This window comes from Sardina pilchardus, chromosome 1 (genome assembly GCF_963854185.1).
Source record: "Sardina pilchardus chromosome 1, fSarPil1.1, whole genome shotgun sequence".
NCBI lineage: Eukaryota > Metazoa > Chordata > Actinopteri > Clupeiformes > Clupeidae > Sardina > Sardina pilchardus.
Window position 1 is genome coordinate 13,228,033 of NC_084994.1, and position 21,917 is coordinate 13,249,949.

Here is a 21,917-nt window from a genome sequence, read left to right on the forward strand (position 1 = left end):
TCTCGTTTCCTGATAGTGGCCACCATGGATACCCTAGCAAAAAAATGTTTCAAAATAAAAGTCCTCACTAGCAAGTTAGCTAGTTAGCATGGTTAGCATAGTTAGCATTGTTAGCATAGTTAGCATTTTTAGTATAACTGCAAAAAATCATCAACTAAGTTAGCTAATCAACCTGGTTAGCATTGTTAGCAAATTTAGCATTGTTAGCATAGTTAGCATTTTTAGCATTACTGCTAGAAATCATCGGTTAAGTTAGCTAATCAACCTGGTTAGCATTGTTAGTATAGTTAGCATTGCTAGCATAATAAGCATTTTTAGCGTAACTGCTAGAAATCATTAGCTAAGTTAGCTAATCAACATTTTAACATGAATAGAAATCATTAGTTAAGTTAGAACTGGAACGTTTCATCTTTAAAACGTCTACCTTCACACTATCAACTCTCTGTAAACTATGCAACCACCATGTTTACCCTAGCTACACCTTAGTAACCATATCTACATTATCTATCTATTTTTGCATTTTCATGCACTGGTAATTCCTTGGAATTGCATTTCTAGTTCTTCTTCTAACGCACGCAATTCAGCTTCAACCGCTTAACGTAGAAACTCCATTAAAATTTTGACGCGTAGGTCTTACTTACGCGATGTGGGCTTTGTATTTTTCAACTTTGTAACTTTTATACTTTTTAAACTATTAGTTAAAAACTATTACAATTTCCCCCATAGACTTAACATGGCTCATTATGACATCACGGCAGCAATTAGAATGTTACCCCAGCTGGTCAGCCACCTGGGCACCAACTGTCAGTTTCTCTCAGGCTTTACAATCTCTCTGAAGACTACATATTCTGTTCCCCTGTATCCTCTGTGCACAACAGTATCAAAATAAGTCCTCCTAATTCCATCCAACTTTATATCCATTCATCTTCTTCAAACCATTCACTCATCCACCCATTCTAAACAGTCTGCCTATCAACATCAATTAGACGCTCTACATTCAACTTTTAAACAATCTACTCTGTCTCAGGCTGGCTCTCTGAAGACTAGCCAGTTAAATTGATTACACCTGTATCTGTATCCACTACTCTCAGTAGAGAGCTGTCTCTCCATTCTACAAGAATATAAGGCACATTCCATCCAACATTCTATCCATTCATCTTCTTCAGACCATTCACTCATCCACCCATTAAACTGTCTATCAACATCTATTAAACAATCTGTCTATCAACATCCATTAAACTCTCTGTCTATCAACATTAATTAGACTATCTACATTCAACTTTTAAATTATTTACTCTGTCTCAGGCTTTAAGAGTACTCTGGCTCTCTTAAGACTAGCCAGTTAAATTGATTACACCTGTGTCAACTACTCTCAGAGAGCTGTATCAGTAGCTGCGTTTCCATTACCCATTAAATTGCGCAAATTAAGAGTTGCGAAAAGAAATGTGCTTAATGGAAACACACACATTTCGAAAAAACTCACATGTTTCGATAAAAAGTTTTTGCACTCGGGTGAGGTGGTATTTCGAGCGTATCGAAATTTGTATATTTCGCAAAACTGCAATGGAAACACTTTTTTCGCATCTGACGAGTCACGTGATCCAACAACAGGATGTTAGGAGGAACGAAATCGACGAAGAAGACTGCCGACAGGAAGTGGCACCGGGAGAATAATGTAAAACAATATATTTTTTTTTCATTAAAAGTGGCTCGTGTCATTCTAAAATGTTGAATCCACAGCTGTGAACTTGCCGACAACACTTTCTCAAAAACGCTGCATAGGCTACGCAACCGCTCAACTAGTTTTGTTTACCCATAGCAACAACGTTGCTATGCTTTACTGGTTTAACGTGATGAGAACGGTGCTGAAAGAAATCTAGATCTAGATTCTAGTTTTAGAAACTAATCAACTGGGCTGATCTACGAAATATTCCACTGACATGGCTGTGACATGATTTAAGCATAGGACTACTACAACAAACTCCTGTGAAATATGTCATTTTTAATTTTATGTTTCTGCCCCACCAAAACGTAGCTACTCCTCCGCTGATGGCTTATAGCCTAATGACTGATAATCAGCGTGCCGTGGTGGCAATTTGAATGCATTTAGTGTAGGCTAAATCCCTATGGCTAAATCTGGGTAATGTTGATAACCACCATGTCTCCTAATGACTTACAGCACGCGAGAATACACGAGATTTTAATTTAGTTAGCCGAATGTAATGGAAACACCGCAATTGCGCAAATTGTGATATTCGACATTAAGGCAATATCGACAAAGTTTTTGCGCATATTTGTAATGGAAACGCAGCTAGTGTCTCTCTTAACAAGAATATAAGGCACATTCCATCCAACCTTCTATTCATTCATCTTCTTCAGACCATTCACTCATCCACCCATTAAACTGTCAATCAATATCTATTAAACAATCTGCCTATCAACATCCATTAAACATTCTGTCTATCAACATTAATTAGACTATCTACATACAACTTTTAAAGTATTTACTGTGGGTCCCTCTCAAGCAGCGTTTATATGTCCTCCCTCGCTCCTCGATCCTCAATGATCTACATAAAGAAAGATAGAAAAAGGGCTAGACTATCCCATTGTTGCCGCTCCATCATTCTTTATGAAGATCAGTGAGGAGCGAGAGAGGACGCGTAAACGCTATATGAGAGGCACCTTCTGTCTCAGGCTTTAAGCATACAATCTCATTAAGACTACAGATCCTGTTTCACTACGTCCTCTGTCCACAACTGTTTCAAAATAAAGGTCCTCACTGCAATAATACACTATTAAATCATTTAACCATTGAAACTACTCAACTATTGAACTGTTCAACCATTCCAACTGTCAGTTATCATCCACTATGCCTCCAGTCAACTACATGAAACCTCCATGTACCTAGCAACCAACATAGCAACCATCAAAATTAAGTGTTTGTGACCGTTTCCATAGCAACCAACATGATTATACTGCAGTAACTTCTTGTTTCCTGATAGTGGCCACCATGGATACCCTAACAAAAAAATGTTTCAAAATAAAAGTCCTCACTAGCAAGTTAGCTAGTTAGCATGGTTAGCATAGTTAGCATTGTTAGCATAACTGCAAAAAATCATCAACTAAGTTAGCTAATCAACCTGGTTAGCATTGTTAGCATAGTTAGCATTTTTAGCATTACTGCTAGAAATCATCGGTTAAGTTAGCTAATCAACCTGGTTAGCATTGTTAGTAAAGTTAGCATTGCTAGCATAATAAGCATTTTTAGCGTAACTGCTAGAAATCATTAGCTAAGTTAGCTAATCAACATTTTAACATGAATAGAAATCATTAGTTAAGTTAGATCTGGAACGTTTCATCTTTAAAACGTCTACCTTCACACTATCAACTCTCTGTAAACTATGCAACCATCATGTTTACCCTAGCTACACCTTAGTAACCATATCTACATTATCTAGCCTATCTATTTTTGCATTTTCATGCACTGGTAATTCCTTGGAATTGCATTTCTAGTTCTTCTTCTAACGCACGCAATTCAGCTTGAACCGTTTAATGTAGAAACTTCATTCAAACTGTGTTACGTAGATCTTACTTAGGACATCGGAGGGATGTATTTTTCAACTTTGAAACTTTTATACTTTTTAAACTATTAGTTAAAAACTATTACAATTTCCCCCATAGACTTAACATTGCTCATTATGACATCACGGCAGCAATTAGAATCTTACTCCAGCTGGTCAGCCACCTGGGCACCAACTGTCAGTTTCTCTCTGAAGACTACATATTCTGTTCCCCTGTATCCTCTGCGCACAACAGTATCAATATAAGTCCTCCTAATTCCATCCAACTTTATATCCATTCATCTTCTTCAAACCATTCACTCATCCACCCATTCTAAACAGTCTGCCTATCAACATCAATTAGACGCTCTACATTTAACTTTTAAACAATCTACTCTGTCTCAGGCTGGCTCTCTTAATAGCCAGTTAAATTACAAGAATATAAGGCACATTCCATCCAACATTCTATTTATTCTTCTTCTTCAGACCATTCACTCATCCACCAATTAAACTGTCTATCAACATCTATTAAACAATCTGTCTATCAACATCCATTAAACTCTCTGTCTATCAACATTAATTAGACTATCTACATTCAACTTTTAAATTATTTACTCTGTCTCAGGCTTTAAGAGCACACTCTGGCTCTCTTAAGACTAGCCAGTTAAATTGATTACACCTGTATCAACTACTCTCAGAGAGCTGTATCAGTGTCTCTCTTAACAAGAATATAAGGCACATTCCATCCAACCTATCCATTCATCTTCTTCAGACCAATCACTCATCCACCCATTAAACTGTCAATCAATATCTATTAAACAATCTGCCTATCAACATCCATTAAACATTCTGTCTATCAACATTAATTAGACTATCTACATACAACTTTTAAAGTATTTACTGTGGGTCCCTCTCAAGCAGCGTTTATATGTCCTCCCTCGCTCCTCGATCCTCAATGATCTACATAAAGAAAGATAGAAGAAGGGCTAGACTATCCCATTGTTGCCGCTCCATCATTCTTTATGTAGATCAGTGAGGAGCGAGAGAGGACGCGTAAACGCTATATGAGAGGCACCTTCTGTCTCAGGCTTTAAGCATACAATCTCATTAAGACTACAGATCCTGTTTCACTACTTCCTCTGTCCACAACTGTTTCAAAATAAAGGTCCTCACAGCAATAATACACTATTAAATCATTTAACCACTGAAACTACTCAACTATTGAACTGTTCAACCATTCCAACTGTCAGTTATCATCCACTATGCCTCCAGTCAACTACATAAAACCTCCATGTACCTAGCAACCAACATAGCAACCATTAAAATTAAGTGTTTATGACCGTTTCCATAGCAACCAACATGATTATACTGCAGTAACTTCTTGTTTCCTGATAGTGGCCACCATGGATACCCTAGCAACAAATGTTTCAAAATAAAAGTCCTCACTAGCAAGTTAGCTAGTTAGCATGGTTAGCATAGTTAGCATTGTTAACATTGTTAGCATAGTTAGCATTTTTAGCATAACTGCAAAAAATCATCAACTAAGTTAGCTAATCAACCTGGTTAGCATTGTTAGCAAATTTAGCATTAGCATTACTGCTTGAAATCATCGGTTAAGTTAGCTAATCAACCTGGTTAGCATTGTTAGTAAAGTTAGCATTGCTAGCATAATTAGCATTTCTAACGTAACTACTAGAAATCATTAGCTAAGTTAGCTAATCAACATTTTAACATGAATAGAAATCATTAGTTAAGTTAGAACTGGAATGTTTCATCTTTAAACTGTCTACCTTCACACTATCAACTCTCTGTAAACTATGCAACCACCATGTTTACCCTAGCTACACCTTAGTAACCATATCTATATTATCTATCTATTTTTGCATTTTCATGCACTGGTAATTCCTTGGAATTGCATTTCTAGTTATTATTCTTCTTCTAACGCACGCAATTCAGCTTCAACCGCTTAACGTAGAAACTCCATTCAAATTTTGACGCGTAGGTCTTACTTACGCGATGTGGGCTTTGTATTTTTCAACTTTGTAACTTTTATACTTTTTAAACTATTAGTTAAAAACTATTACAATTTCCCCCATAGACTTAACATGGCTCATTATGACATCACGGCAGCAATTAGAATGTTACCCCAGCTGGTCAGCCACCTGGGCACCAACTGTCAGTTTCTCTCAGGCTTTACAATCTCTCTGAAGACTTCTGTTCTGTTCCCCTGTATCCTCTGCGCACAACAGTATCAAAATAAGTCCTCCTAATTCCATTCAACTTTAGGCCTATATCCATTCATCTTCTTCAAACCATTCACTCATCCACCCATTCTAAACAGTCTGCCTATCAACATCAATTAGACGCTCTACATTCAACTTTTAAACAATCTACTCTGTCTCAGGCTGACTAGCCAGTTAAATTGATTACACCTGTATCTGTATCCACTACTCTCAGTAGAGAGCTGTGTCTCTCCATTCTACAAGAATATAAGGCACATTCCATCCAACATTCTATCCATTCATCTTCTTCAGACCATTCACTCATCCACCCATTAAACTGTCTATCAACATCTATTAAACAATCTGTCTATCAACATCCATTAAACTCTCTGTCTATCAACATTAATTAGACTATCTACATTCAACTTTTAAATTATTTACTCTGTCTCAGGCTTTAAGAGTAGGCTACTCTGGCTCTCTTAAGACTAGCCAGTTAAATTGATTACACCTGTGTCAACTACTCTCAGAGAGCTGTATCAGTGTCTCTCTTAACAAGAATATAAGGCACATTCCATCCAACCTTCTATCCATTCATCTTCTTCAGACCATTCACTCATCCACCCATTAAACTGTCAATCAATATCTATTAAACAATCTGCCTATCAACATCCATTAAACATTCTGTCTATCAACATTAATTAGACTATCTACATACAACTTTTAAAGTATTTACTGTGGGTCCCTCTCAAGCAGCGTTTATATGTCCTCCCTCGCTCCTCGATCCTCAATGATCTACATAAAGAAAGATAGAAGAAGGGCTAGACTATCCCATTGTTGCCGCTCCATCATTCTTTATGTAGATCAGTGAGGAGCGAGAGAGGACGCGTAAACGCTATATGAGAGGCACCTTCTGTCTTAGGCTTTAAGCATACAATCTCATTAAGACTACAGATCCTGTTTCACTACGTCCTCTGTCCACAACTGTTTCAAAATAAAGGTCCTCACTGCAATAATACACTATTAAATCATTTAACCATTGAAACTACTCAACTATTGAACTGTTCAACCATTCTAACTGTCAGTTATCATCCACTATGCCTCCAGTCAACTACATGAAACCTCCATGTACCTAGCAACCAACATAGCAACCATTAAAATTAAGTGTTTATGACTGTTTCCATAGCAACCAACATGATTATACTGCAGTAACTTCTTGTTTCCTGATAGTGGCCACCATGGATACCCTAGCAACAAATGTTTCAAAATAAAAGTCCTCACTAGCAAGTTAGCTAGTTAGCATGGTTAGCATTGTTAGCATAGTTAACATTTTTAGTATAACTGCAAAAAATCATCAACTAAGTTAGCTAATCAACCTGGTTAGCATTGTTAGCAAATTTAGCATTGTTAGCATAGTTAGCATTTTTAGCATTACTGCTAGAAATCATCGGTTAAGTTAGCTAATCAACCTGGTTAGCATTGCTAGCATAATAAGCATTTTTAGCGTAACTGCTAGAAATCATTAGCTAAGTTAGCTAATCAACATTTTAACATGAACAGAAATCATTACTTAAGTTAGAACTGGAACGTTTCATCTTTAAAACATCTACCTTCACACTATCAACTCTCTGTAAACTATGCAACCACCATGTTTACCCTAGCTACACCTTAGTAACCATATCTACATTATCTATCTATTTTTGCATTTTCAAGCACTGGTAATTCCTTGGAATTGCATTTCTAGTTATTAATCTTCTTCTAACGCACGCAATTCAGATTGAACCGTTTAACGTAGAAACTTCATTCAAACTTTGTTGCGTAGGTCTCGCTTATGCCATGTGTGCTTTGTATTTTTCAACTTTGTAACTTTTATACTTTTTAAACTATGAATTAAAAAACGATTTCCCCATAGATTTAACATTGAGCTATTTCCCCATAGACTTAACATTGCTCATTATGACATCACGGCAGCAATTAGAATCTTACGCCAGGTGGCCGGCCACCTGGGCACCAACTGTCAGTTTCTCTCAGGCTTTACAATCTCTCTGAAGACTACATATTCTGTTCCCCTGTATCCTCTGCGCACAACAGTATCAAAATAAGTCCTCCTAATTCCATTCAACTTTATATCCATTCATCTTCTTCAAACCATTCACTCATCCACCCATTCTAAACAGTCTGCCTATCAACATCAATTAGACGCTCTACATTCAACTTTTAAACAATCTACTCTGTCTCAGGCTGGCTCTCTTAAGACTAGCCAGTTAAATTGATTACACCTGTATCTGTATCCACTACTCTCAGTAGAGAGCTGTGTCTCTCCATTCTACAAGAATATAAGGCACATTCCATCCAACATTCTATCCATTCATCTTCTTCAGACCATTCACTCATCCACCCATTAAACTGTCTATCAACATCTATTAAACAATCTGTCTATCAACATCCATTAAACTCTCTGTCTATCAACATTAATTAGACTATCTACATTCAACTTTTAAATTATTTACTCTGTCTCAGGCTTTAAGAGTACTCTGGCTCTCTTAAGACTAGCCAGTTAAATTGATTACACCTGTGTCAACTACTCTCAGAGAGCTGTATCAGTGTCTCTCTTAACACGAATATAAGGCACATTCCATCCAACCTTCTATCCATTCATCTTCTTCAGACCATTCACTCATCCACCCATTAAACTGTCAATCAATATCTATTAAACAATCTGCCTATCAACATCCATTAAACATTCTGTCTATCAACATTAATTAGACTATCTACATACAACTTTTAAAGTATTTACTGTGGGTCCCTCTCAAGCAGCGTTTATATGTCCTCCCTCGCTCAATGATCTACATAAAGAAAGATAGAAGAAGGGCTAGACTATCCCATTGTTGCCGCTCCATCATTCTTTATGTAGATCAGTGAGGAGCGAGAGAGGACGCGTAAACGCTATATGAGAGGCACCTTCTGTCTCAGGCTTTAAGCATACAATCTCATTAAGACTACAGATCCTGTTTCACTACGTCCTCTGTCCACAACTGTTTCAAAATAAAAGTCCTCACTACAATAATACACTATTAAATCATTTAACCATTGAAACTACTCAACTATTGAACTGTTCAACCATTCCAACTGTCAGTTATCATCCACAATGCCTCCAGTCAACTACATGAAACCTCCATGTACCTAGCAACCAACATAGCAACCATTAAAATTAAGTGTTTATGACCGTTTCCATAGCAACCAACATGATTATACTGCAGTAACTTCTTGTTTCCTGATAGTGGCCACCATGGATACCCTAGCAACAAATGTTTCAAAATAAAAGTCCTCACTAGCAAGTTAGCTAGTTAGCATGGTTAGCATAGTTAGCATTGTTAGCATAGTTAGCATTTTTAGTATAACTGCAAAAAATCATCAACTAAGTTAGCTAATTAACCTGGTTAGCATTGTTAGCAAATTTAGCATTGCTAGCATAGTTAGCATTTTTAGCATTACTGCTAGAAATCATCGGTTAAGTTAGCTAATCAACCTGGTTAGCATTGTTAGTAAAGTTAGCATTGCTAGCATAATAAGCATTTTTAACGTAACTGCTAGAAATCATTAGCTAAGTTAGCTAATCAACATTTTAACATGAATAGAAATCATTAGTTAAGTTAGAACTGGAACGTTTCATCTTTAAAACGTCTACCTTCATACTATCAACTCTCTGTAAACTATGCAACCACCATGTTTACCCTAGCTACACCTTAGTAACCATATCTACATTATCTATCTATTTTTGCATTTTCATGCACTGGTAATTCCTTGGAATTGCATTTCTAGTTCCACTTCTTCTTCTAACGCTCGCAATTCAGCTTGAACCGTTTAACGTAGAAACTTGATTCAAACTTTGCTACGTAGGTCTTACTAAGGAGACCTGTGCAATATATTTTTCAACTTTGTAACTTTTATACTTTTTAAACTGTAAATTAAAAACTATTAAACATTTCCCCATAGACTTAACATTGCTCATTATGACATCACGGCAGCAATTAGAATGTTACGCCAGGTGGCCAGTCCAGGTGCAGCAGCTCTCTCTCTCTCTCTCTCTCAGGCTTTAAACTGGCTCTCTTGAGACTACATTTTCTGTTCCCCTGTATCAACGGTATCAACATAAGTCTTCCTAATTCCATCCAACTTTCTATCCATTCATCTTCTTCAAACCATTCACTCATCCACCCATTCTAAACAGTCTGCCTATCAACATCAATTAGACGATCTACATTCAACTTTGAAACAATCTACTCTGTCTCAGGCCTGGCTCTCTTAAGACTAGCCAGTTAAATTGATTACACCTGTATCTGTATCCACTACTCTCTCAGTAGAGAGCTGTGTCTCTCCATTCTACAAGAATATAAGGCACATTCCATCCAACTTTCTATCCATTCATCTTCTTCAGACCATTCACTCATCCACCCATTAAACTGTTTATCAACATCCATTAAACTCTCTGTCTATCAACATTAATTAGACGATCTACATTCAACTTTTAAACAATCTACTCTGTCTCAGAGCCACCTGGGCACCAACTGTCAGTTTCTCTGGCTTTAAGCATACAATCTCTCTGAAGACTACACATATCCTGTTAAACTGTTTCCTCTGTCCACAACTGTTTCAAAATAAAAGTCCTCACTGCAATAATACACTATTAAATCATTTAACCATTGAAACTACTCAACTATTGAACTGTTCAACCATTCCAACTGTCAGTTATCATCCACTATGCCTCCAGTCAACTACATGAAACCTCCATGTACCTAGCAACCAACATAGCAACCATTAAAATTAAGTGTTTATGACCGTTTCCATAGCAACCAACATGATTATACTACTGTAACTTCTTGTTTCCTGATAGTGGCCACCATGGATACCCTAGCAACAAATGTTTCAAAATAAAAGTCCTCACTAGCAAGTTAGCTAGTTAGCATGGTTAGCATAGTTAGCATTGTTAGCATAGTTAGCATTTTTAGCATAACTGCAAAAAATCATCAACTAAGTTAGCTAATCCACCTGGTTAGCATTGTTAGCAAATTTAGCATAGTTAGCATTTTTAGCATTACTGCTAGAAATCATTGGTTAAGCTAGCTAATCAACCTGGTTAGCATTGTAAGTAAAGTTAGCATTGCTAGCATAATTAGCATTTTTAACGTAACTGCTAGAAATCATTAGCTAAGTTAGCTAATCAACATTTTAACATGAATAGAAATCATTAGTTAAGTTAGAACTGGAATGTTTCATCTTTAAACTGTCTACCTTCACACTATCAACTCTCTGTAAACTATGCAACCACCATGTTTACCCTAGCTACACCTTAGTAACCATATCTACATTATCTATCTATTTTTGCATTTTCATGCACTGGTAATTCCTTGGAATTGCATTTCTAGTTCTTCTTCTAACGCACGCAATTCAGCTTCAACCGCTTAACGTAGAAACTCCATTCAAATTTTGACGCGTAGGTCTTACTTACGCGATGTGGGCTTTGTATTTTTCAACTTTGTAACTTTTATACTTTTTAAACTATTAGTTAAAAACTATTACAATTTCCCCCATAGACTTAACATGGCTCATTATGACATCACGGCAGCAATTAGAATCTTACGCCAGGTGGCCGGCCACCTGGGCACCAACTGTCAGTTTCTCTCAGGCTCCTCTCTGAAGACTACATATTCTGTTCCCCTGTATCCTCTGCGCACAACAGTATCAAAATAAGTTCTCCTAATTCCATCCAACTTTATATCCATTCATCTTCTTCAAACCATTCACTCATCCACCCATTCTAAACAGTCTGCCTATCAACATCAATAAGACGCTCTACATTCAACTTTTAAACAATCTACTCTGTCTCAGGCTGGCTCTCTTAAGACTAGCCAGTTAAATTGATTACACCTGTATCTGTATCCACTACTCTCAGTAGAGAGCTGTGTCTCTCCATTCTACAAGAATATAAGGCACATTCCATCCAACATTCTATCCATTCATCTTCTTCAGACCATTCACTCATCCACCCATTAAACTGTCTATCAACATATTAAACAATCTGTCTATCAACATCCATTAAACTCTCTGTCTATCAACATTAATTAGACTATCTACATTCAACTTTTAAATTATTTACTCTGTCTCAGACTAGCCAGTTAAATTGATTACACCTGTATCAACTACTCTCAGAGAGCTGTATCAGTGTCTCTCTTAACAAGAATATAAGGCACATTCCATCCAACCTTCTATCCATTCATCTTCTTCAGACCATTCACTCCTCCACCCATTAAACTGTCAATCAATATCTATTAAACAATCTGCCTATCAACATCCATTAAACATTCTGTCTATCAACATTAATTAGACTATCTACATACAACTTTTTAAGTATTTACTGTGGGTCCCTCTCAAGCAGCGTTTATATGTCCTCCCTCGCTCCTCGATCCTCAATGATCTACATAAAGAAAGATAGAAGAAGGGCTAGACTATCCCATTGTTATCGCTCCATCATTCTTTATGTAGATCAGTGAGGAGCGAGAGAGGACGCGTAAACGCTATATGAGAGGCACCTTCTGTCTCAGGCTTTAAGCATACAATCTCATTAAGACTACAGATCCTGTTTCACTACTTCCTCTGTCCACAACTGTTTCAAAATAAAGGTCCTCACTGCAATAATACATTATTAAATCATTTAACCACTGAAACTACTCAACTATTGAACTGTTCAACCATTCCAACTGTCAGTTATCATCCACTATGCCTCCAGTCAACTACATGAAACCTCCATGTACCTAGCAACCAACATAGCAACCATTAAAATTAAGTGTTTATGACCGTTTCCATAACAACCAACATGATTATACTGCAGTAACTTCTTGTTTCCTGATAGTGGCCACCATGGATACCCTAGCAACAAATGTTTCAAAATAAAAGTCCTCACTAGCAAGTTAGCTAGTTAGCATTGTTAGCATAGTTAGCATTTTTAGTATAACTGCAAAAAATCATCAACTAAGTTAGCTAATCAACCTGGTTAGCATTGTTAGCAAATTTAGCATTGTTAGCATAGTTAGCATTTTTAACATTACTGCTAGAAATCATCGGTTAAGTTAGCTAATCAACCTGGTTAGCATTGTTAGTAAAGTTAGCATTGCTAGCATAATAAGCATTTTTAGCGTAACTGCTAGAAATCATTAGCTAAGTTAGCTAATCAACATTTTAACATGAATAGAAATCATTAGTTAAGTTAGAACTGGAACGTTTCATCTTTAAAACGTCTACCTTCACACTATCAACTCTCTGTAAACTATGCAACCACCATGTTTACCCTAGCTACACCTTAGTAACCATATCTACATTATCTATCTATTTTTGCATTTTCATGCACTGGTAATTCCTTGGAATTGCATTTCTAGTTATTATTATAGTGCATGAAAATGCACTATACTGTTCTTCCAAAGTATTCTTATTCTTCTTCTAACGCACGCAATTCAGCTTCAACCGCTTAACGTAGAAACTCCATTCAAACTATGTCGCATAGGTCTTACTTACGCGATGTGTGCTTTGTATTTTTCAACTTTGTAACTTTTATACTTTTTAAACTATTAGTTAAAAACTATTACAATTTTCCCCATAGACTTAACATTGCTCATTATGACATCACGGCAGCAATTAGAATCTTATGCCAGGTGGCCGGCCACCTGGGCACCAACTGTCAGTTTCTCTGGCTTTAAGCATACAGTCTCTCAGAAGACTACATATCCTGTTAACTGTTTCCTCTGTCCACAACTGTTTCAAAATAAAAGTCCTCACTGCAATAATACACTATTAAATCATTTAACCATTGAAACTACTCAACTATTGAACTGTTCAACCATTCCAACTGTCAGTTATCATCCACTATGCCTCCAGTCAACTACATGAAACCTCCATGTACCTAGCAACCAACATAGCAACCATTAAAATTAAGCGTTTATGACCGTTTCCATAGCAACCAACATGATTATACTGCAGTAACTTCTTGTTTCCTGATAGTGGCCACAATGGATACCCTTGCAACAAATGTTTCAAAATAAAAGTCCTCACTAGCAAGTTAGCTAGTTAGCATCGTTAGCATCTTTAGCATAGTTAGCATTTTTAGCATAGTTAGCATAGTTAGCATTTTTAACATAACTGCAAAAAATCATCAACTAAGTTAGCTAATCAACCTGGTTAGCATTGTTAACAATTTTAGCATTGTTAGCATAGTTAGCATGTTTAGCATTATTGTTAGAAATCATCAGTTAAGTTAGCTAATCAGCCTGGTTAACATTGTTAGTAAAGTTAGCATTGTTACCATAGTTAGCATTTTTAGCATAACTTCTAGAAATCATTAGCTAAGTTAGCTAATCAACCTGGTTAGCACTGTGAGCATCGTTAACATTTTTACCATAACTGCAAGAAATCAGTAGCTAAGTTAACCAATCAACCTGGTTATCATTGTTACCATAGTTAACATTTTAGCATTAATAGAAATCATTAGTTAAGTTAGAACTGGAATGTTTCAGCTTCAAACTGTCTACCTTCACACTATCAACTCTCTGTAAACTATGCAACAACCATGGTTACCCTAGCTACACCTTAGTAACCATATCTACATTATCTATCTATTTTTGCATTTTCATGCACTGGTAATTCCTTGGAATTGCATTTCTAGTTCTTCTTCTAACGCACGCAAATCAGCTTCAACCGCTTAACGTAGAAACTCCATTCAAATTTTGTCGCGTAGGTCTTACTTACGCGATGTGGGCTTTGTATTTTTCAACTTTGTAACTTTTATACTTTTTAAACTATTAGTTAAAAACTATTACAATTTCCCCCATAGACTTAACATTGCTCATTATGACATCACGGCAGCAATTAGAATCTTACGCCAGGTGGCCGGCCACCTGGGCACCAACTGTCAGTTTCTCTGGCTTTAAGCATACAGTCTCTCAGAAGACTACACATATCCTGTTAAACTGTTTCCTCTGTCCACAACTGTTTCAAAATAAAAGTCCTCAATGCAATAATACACTATTAAATCATTTAACCATTGAAACTACTCAACTATTGAACTGTTCAACCATTCCAACTGTCAGTTATCATCCGCTATGCCTCCAGTCAACTACATGAAACCTCCATGTACCTAGCAACCAACATAGCAACCATTAAAATTAAGTGTTTATGACCGTTTCCATAGCAACCAACATGATTATACTGCAGTAACTTCTTGTTTCTTGATAGTGGCCACCATGGATACCCTAGCAACAAATGTTTCAAAATAAAAGTCCTCACTAGCAAGTTAGCTAGTTAGCATTGTTAGCATAGTTAGCATTTTTAGTATAACTGCAAAAAATCATCAACTAAGTTAGCTAATCAACCTGGTTAGCATTGTTAGCAAATTTAGCATTGTTAGCATAGTTAGCATTTTTAACATTACTGCTAGAAATCATCGGTTAAGTTAGCTAATCAACCTGGTTAGCATTGTTAGTAAAGTTAGCATTGCTAGCATAATAAGCATTTTTAGCGTAACTGCTAGAAATCATTAGCTAAGTTAGCTAATCAACATTTTAACATGAATAGAAATCATTAGTTAAGTTAGAACTGGAACGTTTCATCTTTAAAACGTCTACCTTCACACTATCAACTCTCTGTAAACTATGCAACCACCATGTTTACCCTAGCTACACCTTAGTAACCATATCTACATTATCTATCTATTTTTGCATTTTCATGCACTGGTAATTCCTTGGAATTGCATTTCTAGTTATTATTATAGTGCATGAAAATGCACTATACTGTTCTTCCAAAGTATTCTTATTCTTCTTCTAACGCACGCAATTCAGCTTCAACCGCTTAACGTAGAAACTCCATTCAAACTATGTCGCATAGGTCTTACTTACGCGATGTGTGCTTTGTATTTTTCAACTTTGTAACTTTTATACTTTTTAAACTATTAGTTAAAAACTATTACAATTTTCCCCATAGACTTAACATTGCTCATTATGACATCACGGCAGCAATTAGAATCTTATGCCAGGTGGCCGGCCACCTGGGCACCAACTGTCAGTTTCTCTGGCTTTAAGCATACAGTCTCTCAGAAGACTACATATCCTGTTAACTGTTTCCTCTGTCCACAACTGTTTCAAAATAAAAGTCCTCACTGCAATAATACACTATTAAATCATTTAACCATTGAAACTACTCAACTATTGAACTGTTCAACCATTCCAACTGTCAGTTATCATCCACTATGCCTCCAGTCAACTACATGAAACCTCCATGTACCTAGCAACCAACATAGCAACCATTAAAATTAAACGTTTATGACCGTTTCCATAGCAACCAACATGATTATACTGCAGTAACTTCTTGTTTCCTGATAGTGGCCACAATGGATACCCTTGCAACAAATGTTTCAAAATAAAAGTCCTCACTAGCAAGTTAGCATCGTTAGCATCTTTAGCATAGTTAACATTTTTAGCATAGTTAGCATAGTTAGCATTTTTAACATAACTGCAAAAAATCATCAACTAAGTTAGCTAATCAACCTGGTTAGCATTGTTAACAATTTTAGCATTGTTAGCATAGTTAGCATGTTTAGCATTATTGTTAGAAATCATCAGTTAAGTTAGCTAATCAGCCTGGTTAACATTGTTAGTAAAGTTAGCATTGTTACCATAGTTAGCATTTTTAGCATAACTTCTAGAAATCATTAGCTAAGTTAGCTAATCAACCTGGTTAGCACTGTGAGCATCGTTAACATTTTTACCATAACTGCAAGAAATCAGTAGCTAAGTTAACCAATCAACCTGGTTATCATTGTTACCATAGTTAACATTTTAGCATTAATAGAAATCATTAGTTAAGTTAGAACTGGAATGTTTCAGCTTCAAACTGTCTACCTTCACACTATCAACTCTCTGTAAACTATGCAACAACCATGGTTACCCTAGCTACACCTTAGTAACCATATCTACATTATCTATCTATTTTTGCATTTTCATGCACTGGTAATTCCTTGGAATTGCATTTCTAGTTCTTCTTCTAACGCACGCAAATCAGCTTCAACCGCTTAACGTAGAAACTCCATTCAAATTTTGTCGCGTAGGTCTTACTTACGCGATGTGGGCTTTGTATTTTTCAACTTTGTAACTTTTATACTTTTTAAACTATTAGTTAAAAACTATTACAATTTCCCCCATAGACTTAACATTGCTCATTATGACATCACGGCAGCAATTAGAATCTTACGCCAGGTGGCCGGCCACCTGGGCACCAACTGTCAGTTTCTCTGGCTTTAAGCATACAGTCTCTCAGAAGACTACACATATCCTGTTAAACTGTTTCCTCTGTCCACAACTGTTTCAAAATAAAAGTCCTCAATGCAATAATACACTATTAAATCATTTAACCATTGAAACTACTCAACTATTGAACTGTTCAACCATTCCAACTGTCAGTTATCATCCGCTATGCCTCCAGTCAACTACATGAAACCTCCATGTACCTAGCAACCAACATAGCAACCATTAAAATTAAGTGTTTATGACCGTTTCCATAGCAACCAACATGATTATACTGCAGTAACTTCTTGTTTCTTGATAGTGGCCACCATGGATACCCTAGCAACAAATGTTTCAAAATAAAAGTCCTCACTAGCAAGTTAGCTAGTTAGCATAGTTAGCATTTTTAGCATAACTGCAAAATATCATCAACTTAGTTAGCTAATCAACCTGGTTAGCATTATTAGCAAATTTAGCATTGTTAGCATAGTTAGCATTTTTAGCATTACTGCTAGAAATCATCGGTTAAGCTAGCTAATCAACCTGGTTAGCATTGTTAGTAAAGTTATCATTGCTAGCATAATTAACATTTTTAGCGTAACTGCTAGAAATCATTACCTAAGTTAGCTAATCAACATTTTAACATGAATAGAAATCATTAGTTAAGTTAGAGCTGGAATGTTTCATCTTTAAACTGTCTACCTTCACACTATCAACTCTCTGTAAACTATGCAACCACCATGTTTACCCTAGCTACACCTTAGCAACCATATCTACATTATCTATCTATTTTTGCATTTTCATGCACTGGTAATTCCTTGGAATTGCATTTCTAGTTAAACTTCTTCTTCTAACGCAGCCAATTCAGCTTCAACCGTTTAACGTAGAAACTTCATTCAAACGTTGTTGCGTAGGTCTTGCTTATGCCATGCCTGCTTTGTATTTTTTAACTTTGTAACTTTTATACTTTTTAAACTATTACTTAAAAACTATTACCATTTCCCCCATGGACTTAACATTGCTCATTATGACATCACGGCAGCAATTAGAATCTTACGCCAGGTGGCCGGCCACCTGGGCACCAACTGTCAGTTTCTCTGGCTTTAAGCATACAGTCTCTCAGAAGACTACATATCCTGTTAACTGTTTCCTCTGTCCACAACTGTTTCTTGTTGTCCTCACTGCAATAATACACTATTAAATCATTTAACCATTGAAACTACTCAACTATTGAACTGTTCAACCATTCCAACTGTCAGTTATCATCCACTATGCCTCCAGTCAACTACATGAAAACTCCATGTACCTAGCAACCAACATATCAACCATTAAAATTAAGCGTTTATGACCGTTTCCATAGCAACCAATATGATTATACTGCAGTAACTTCTTGTTTCCTGATAGTGGCCACCATGGATACCCTAACAACAAATGTTTCAAAATAAAAGTCCTCACTAGCAAGTTAGCATGGTTAGCATAGTTAACATAGTTAGCATAGTTAGCATTTTTAACATAACTGCAAAAAACATCAACTAAGTTAGCTAATCAACCTGGTTAGCATTGTTAGCAATGTTAGCATTGTTAGCATAGTTAGCATTTTTAGCATTATTGTTAGAAATCATCAGTTAAGTTAGCTAATCAACCTGGTTAACATTGTTAGTTTAAGTTAGCATTGTTACCATAGTTAGCATTGCTAGCATAGTTAGCATTTTTAGCATAAATGCTAGAAATCATTAGCTAAGTTAGCTAATCAACCTGGTTAGCACTGTGAGCATAGTTAGCATAGTTAACATTTTTACCATAGCTGCATGAAATCAGTAGCTAAGTTAACCAATCAACCTGGTTATCATTGTCACCATAGTTAACATTTTAACATGAATAGTAATCATTAGTTAAGTTAGAACTGGGAATGTTTCAGCTTTAAACTGTCTACCTTCACACTATCAACTCTCTGTAAACTATGCAACCACCATGTTTACCCTAGCTACACCTTAGTAACCATATCTACATTATCCATCTAATTTTGCATTTCATGCACTGGTAATTCCTTGGAATTGCATTTCTAGTTATGCTATACTGCCATACAAATTGGCATGCTGTATTTTCTCATATAAAGGAACAATTTAAAGGGTTAAGAGCATGACAATTGAAGACTTCTTAAAATAAGGACCACCCTACTGTATAGGTCTACATACAGGATATTTTTGGAGATGGACTAGAAAATACATCTTCTGATATCTTTTTTTATCTTATAGGCCTACAGGTATCTTATTTTGAGCTACACGGCTCATCTAAACATGAAAGACTGTGCCCCTTCTGAGGGTGGACTGTTGTTTGGCACTTTACTCCTTGACTGTTTGCAACTTTACACTTTTTTTTCTTCATTACCTCACCTGGCATTCATATGAGCATGAATGTGTTGAATTGTATGTGTACTATGTATGTAATGTGAGGGTATGTTTTGTGTGGGTCCCTCACCCTACTATGGGGCTATGGGAGGACAGAAGAATGGGGATGAGTGATTGTGTGTCTGCATTGTCTTAAATTATTAGCCCTATATATTTTTTAAATGCACCTTGAGGATTGTGATCCAATTTCGTTGTATTCTGTGCAATGACATTAAAGTATTCAATTCAATTCATTTTAATCATTGCCTAGTCGATAAATTCTTAAAGGGCTTTCATCAGTATGTTACCTATACCACCCGCCTAGGTAAAACACTAGATAAATGCTATGGCTCCATCCCAGAAGCATAGGCTACAGATCAATTTCACTGCCCCCTATTGGCGCTGCAGATCACAATACTGTGTTGCTTCACCTGCCTACCAGCCAGTTGCTAGGAGAACAGAGAAGGTTGTGAAGACCATCAAGCAGTGGACGAGTGAAAGTATTGACAGGCTTCGGGTTTGCTTTGAAACTACCAACTGGAACAATCTTGTAGCTTCTTCCAGCAATATTGATGGTCAGGTGGATACAGTCTCATCATACAGTAAGTATATCTCCTTCTGTGTAGAGTATAATTCCAGAAAAGAAAGTTACTATGTTCCCCAATAACAAACATTGGGTCGCAAAGTTCTTAAGCAAATCCTAAACAAGACAAAGAGATTTTTTTTCTCAGGCTCTGAGGCTGAAAAGAAGGAGGTCAACAGGGAAGTTAAGCAGGACATTAAACTTGCTAAACTGAGTTATGAAGAGAAGGTGGAACAATCTTTTTCTGAAGGAAATCTCCACTCAGCTTGGCAAGGCCTCAAGAACATGGCTGCTGTAAACACTGTCCCCACCACTCACAAACTTATACAGGTCCCCAACATCAGCTTAGCCGCCCTCCCCAATGATCTGAACTCCTTTTACTCTAGATTTGAAATAAATAACAGTAACCAAATAGATGCCATCCTGTCATCACTGAAATCTGGGCAATGTTCCGTCTCGATAAGCAGGGAAGAGGTGGTGAGCTCTCTCAAGAGGACTAAGCAGAACTCTGCACCTGGGCCTGACAACATCAATGGTCACTCTGGACTCACTCCAGTTTGCCTATCACACTGGTAGAGGAACTGATGATGCAAAGCTTTCCATTAATGAAGTGATTCAAAAACACCTGGAAACCCCCAATTCTACAGTATAGCCAGACTTGTATTTGCTGATTTTTCTTCTGCGTTCAACACCTGGCAGCCTAACATCCTGGCCAAGAAGCTTACATCCACTTTTCACCTGGATTATCAGCTGATTCGGGAGATACTGTAAATAATTGTTAGCCAAACACTGTCTGATCTCACTTACATGTCTACAGGGTCTCCCCAGGGTTGTGTGCTCTCTCCACTGCTTTTCATTCTTTACACTGATGACTGCAGAACTATGGCTATACTAAACTGTCACTTAGTTAAATTTGCTGATGATACAGTTCTATCACTCCTCTCTGGCCCTTCATTGCATTATGGCCCAGCTCTCCAAGAGTTTGTGGATTGATGTGACAACAACCATCTGGAACTAAATGTCAGCAAGACTAAGGACATGGTAGTGACTTTTTCCAACACACTAAGGACAGCAGCAGAGGCAGCTATGACCGCTATCCACGGGGAACCAGTAGACTTATACTTGAGAAAAGTACTTGGGCACGTTATTTGATAACTCCCTGAAATTTAACTCCAACACAGGACATTCTTAAGAAATGTCAGCAGCGAAAGTATCTTTTGAGAAAGTTGAACTCATTTGGGGTTAGTAAGCTAAGCACATACTAATTCTATTCTACTATTCCTTTATTGAGAGCATTATGACCTTCTCTTTCACCTGTTGGTTCCACTCTCTCAGCCTCTTGAACCGAGGGCAACTTCAAAGAACAGCTAATGGTCACGTTTCCCAGATTCCAGATTTAAATTAAGAAGAATATGACTTATTTTAAAGATGTCTCATCCTGAAAACAAGCACCTTTGTCTTCCAGGTTGTTAAGGAAATGTGCCCACATGCACATATGACTGGCAGTATGCTAAGTAAAGTTGTCTTGTTAAGACTTCTTAAAATATGTCAATATAAGGGAAAACACTAGGTACTATACTCCACACTTGGATTGATCCTGAGTCAAATCAGACCTCAGCTCCCTGCAATTAAAGTTAAAGGACACTTCCGAAACAAAGTCAAGGAATATGGCATTCTTGCACTTAAAAATCTAGCCTGATGTAGCCAAACTAGATTCTTATTTGAATTGTGTTAACTGGCTTCCGTGCTGTTTAGAAAACACAATCACATTGAATATTGTAAAAATATATAGTATATAGTAGGTATAGGCTAATGCAGAGGCAGGCAACAACACAAAGATGTGT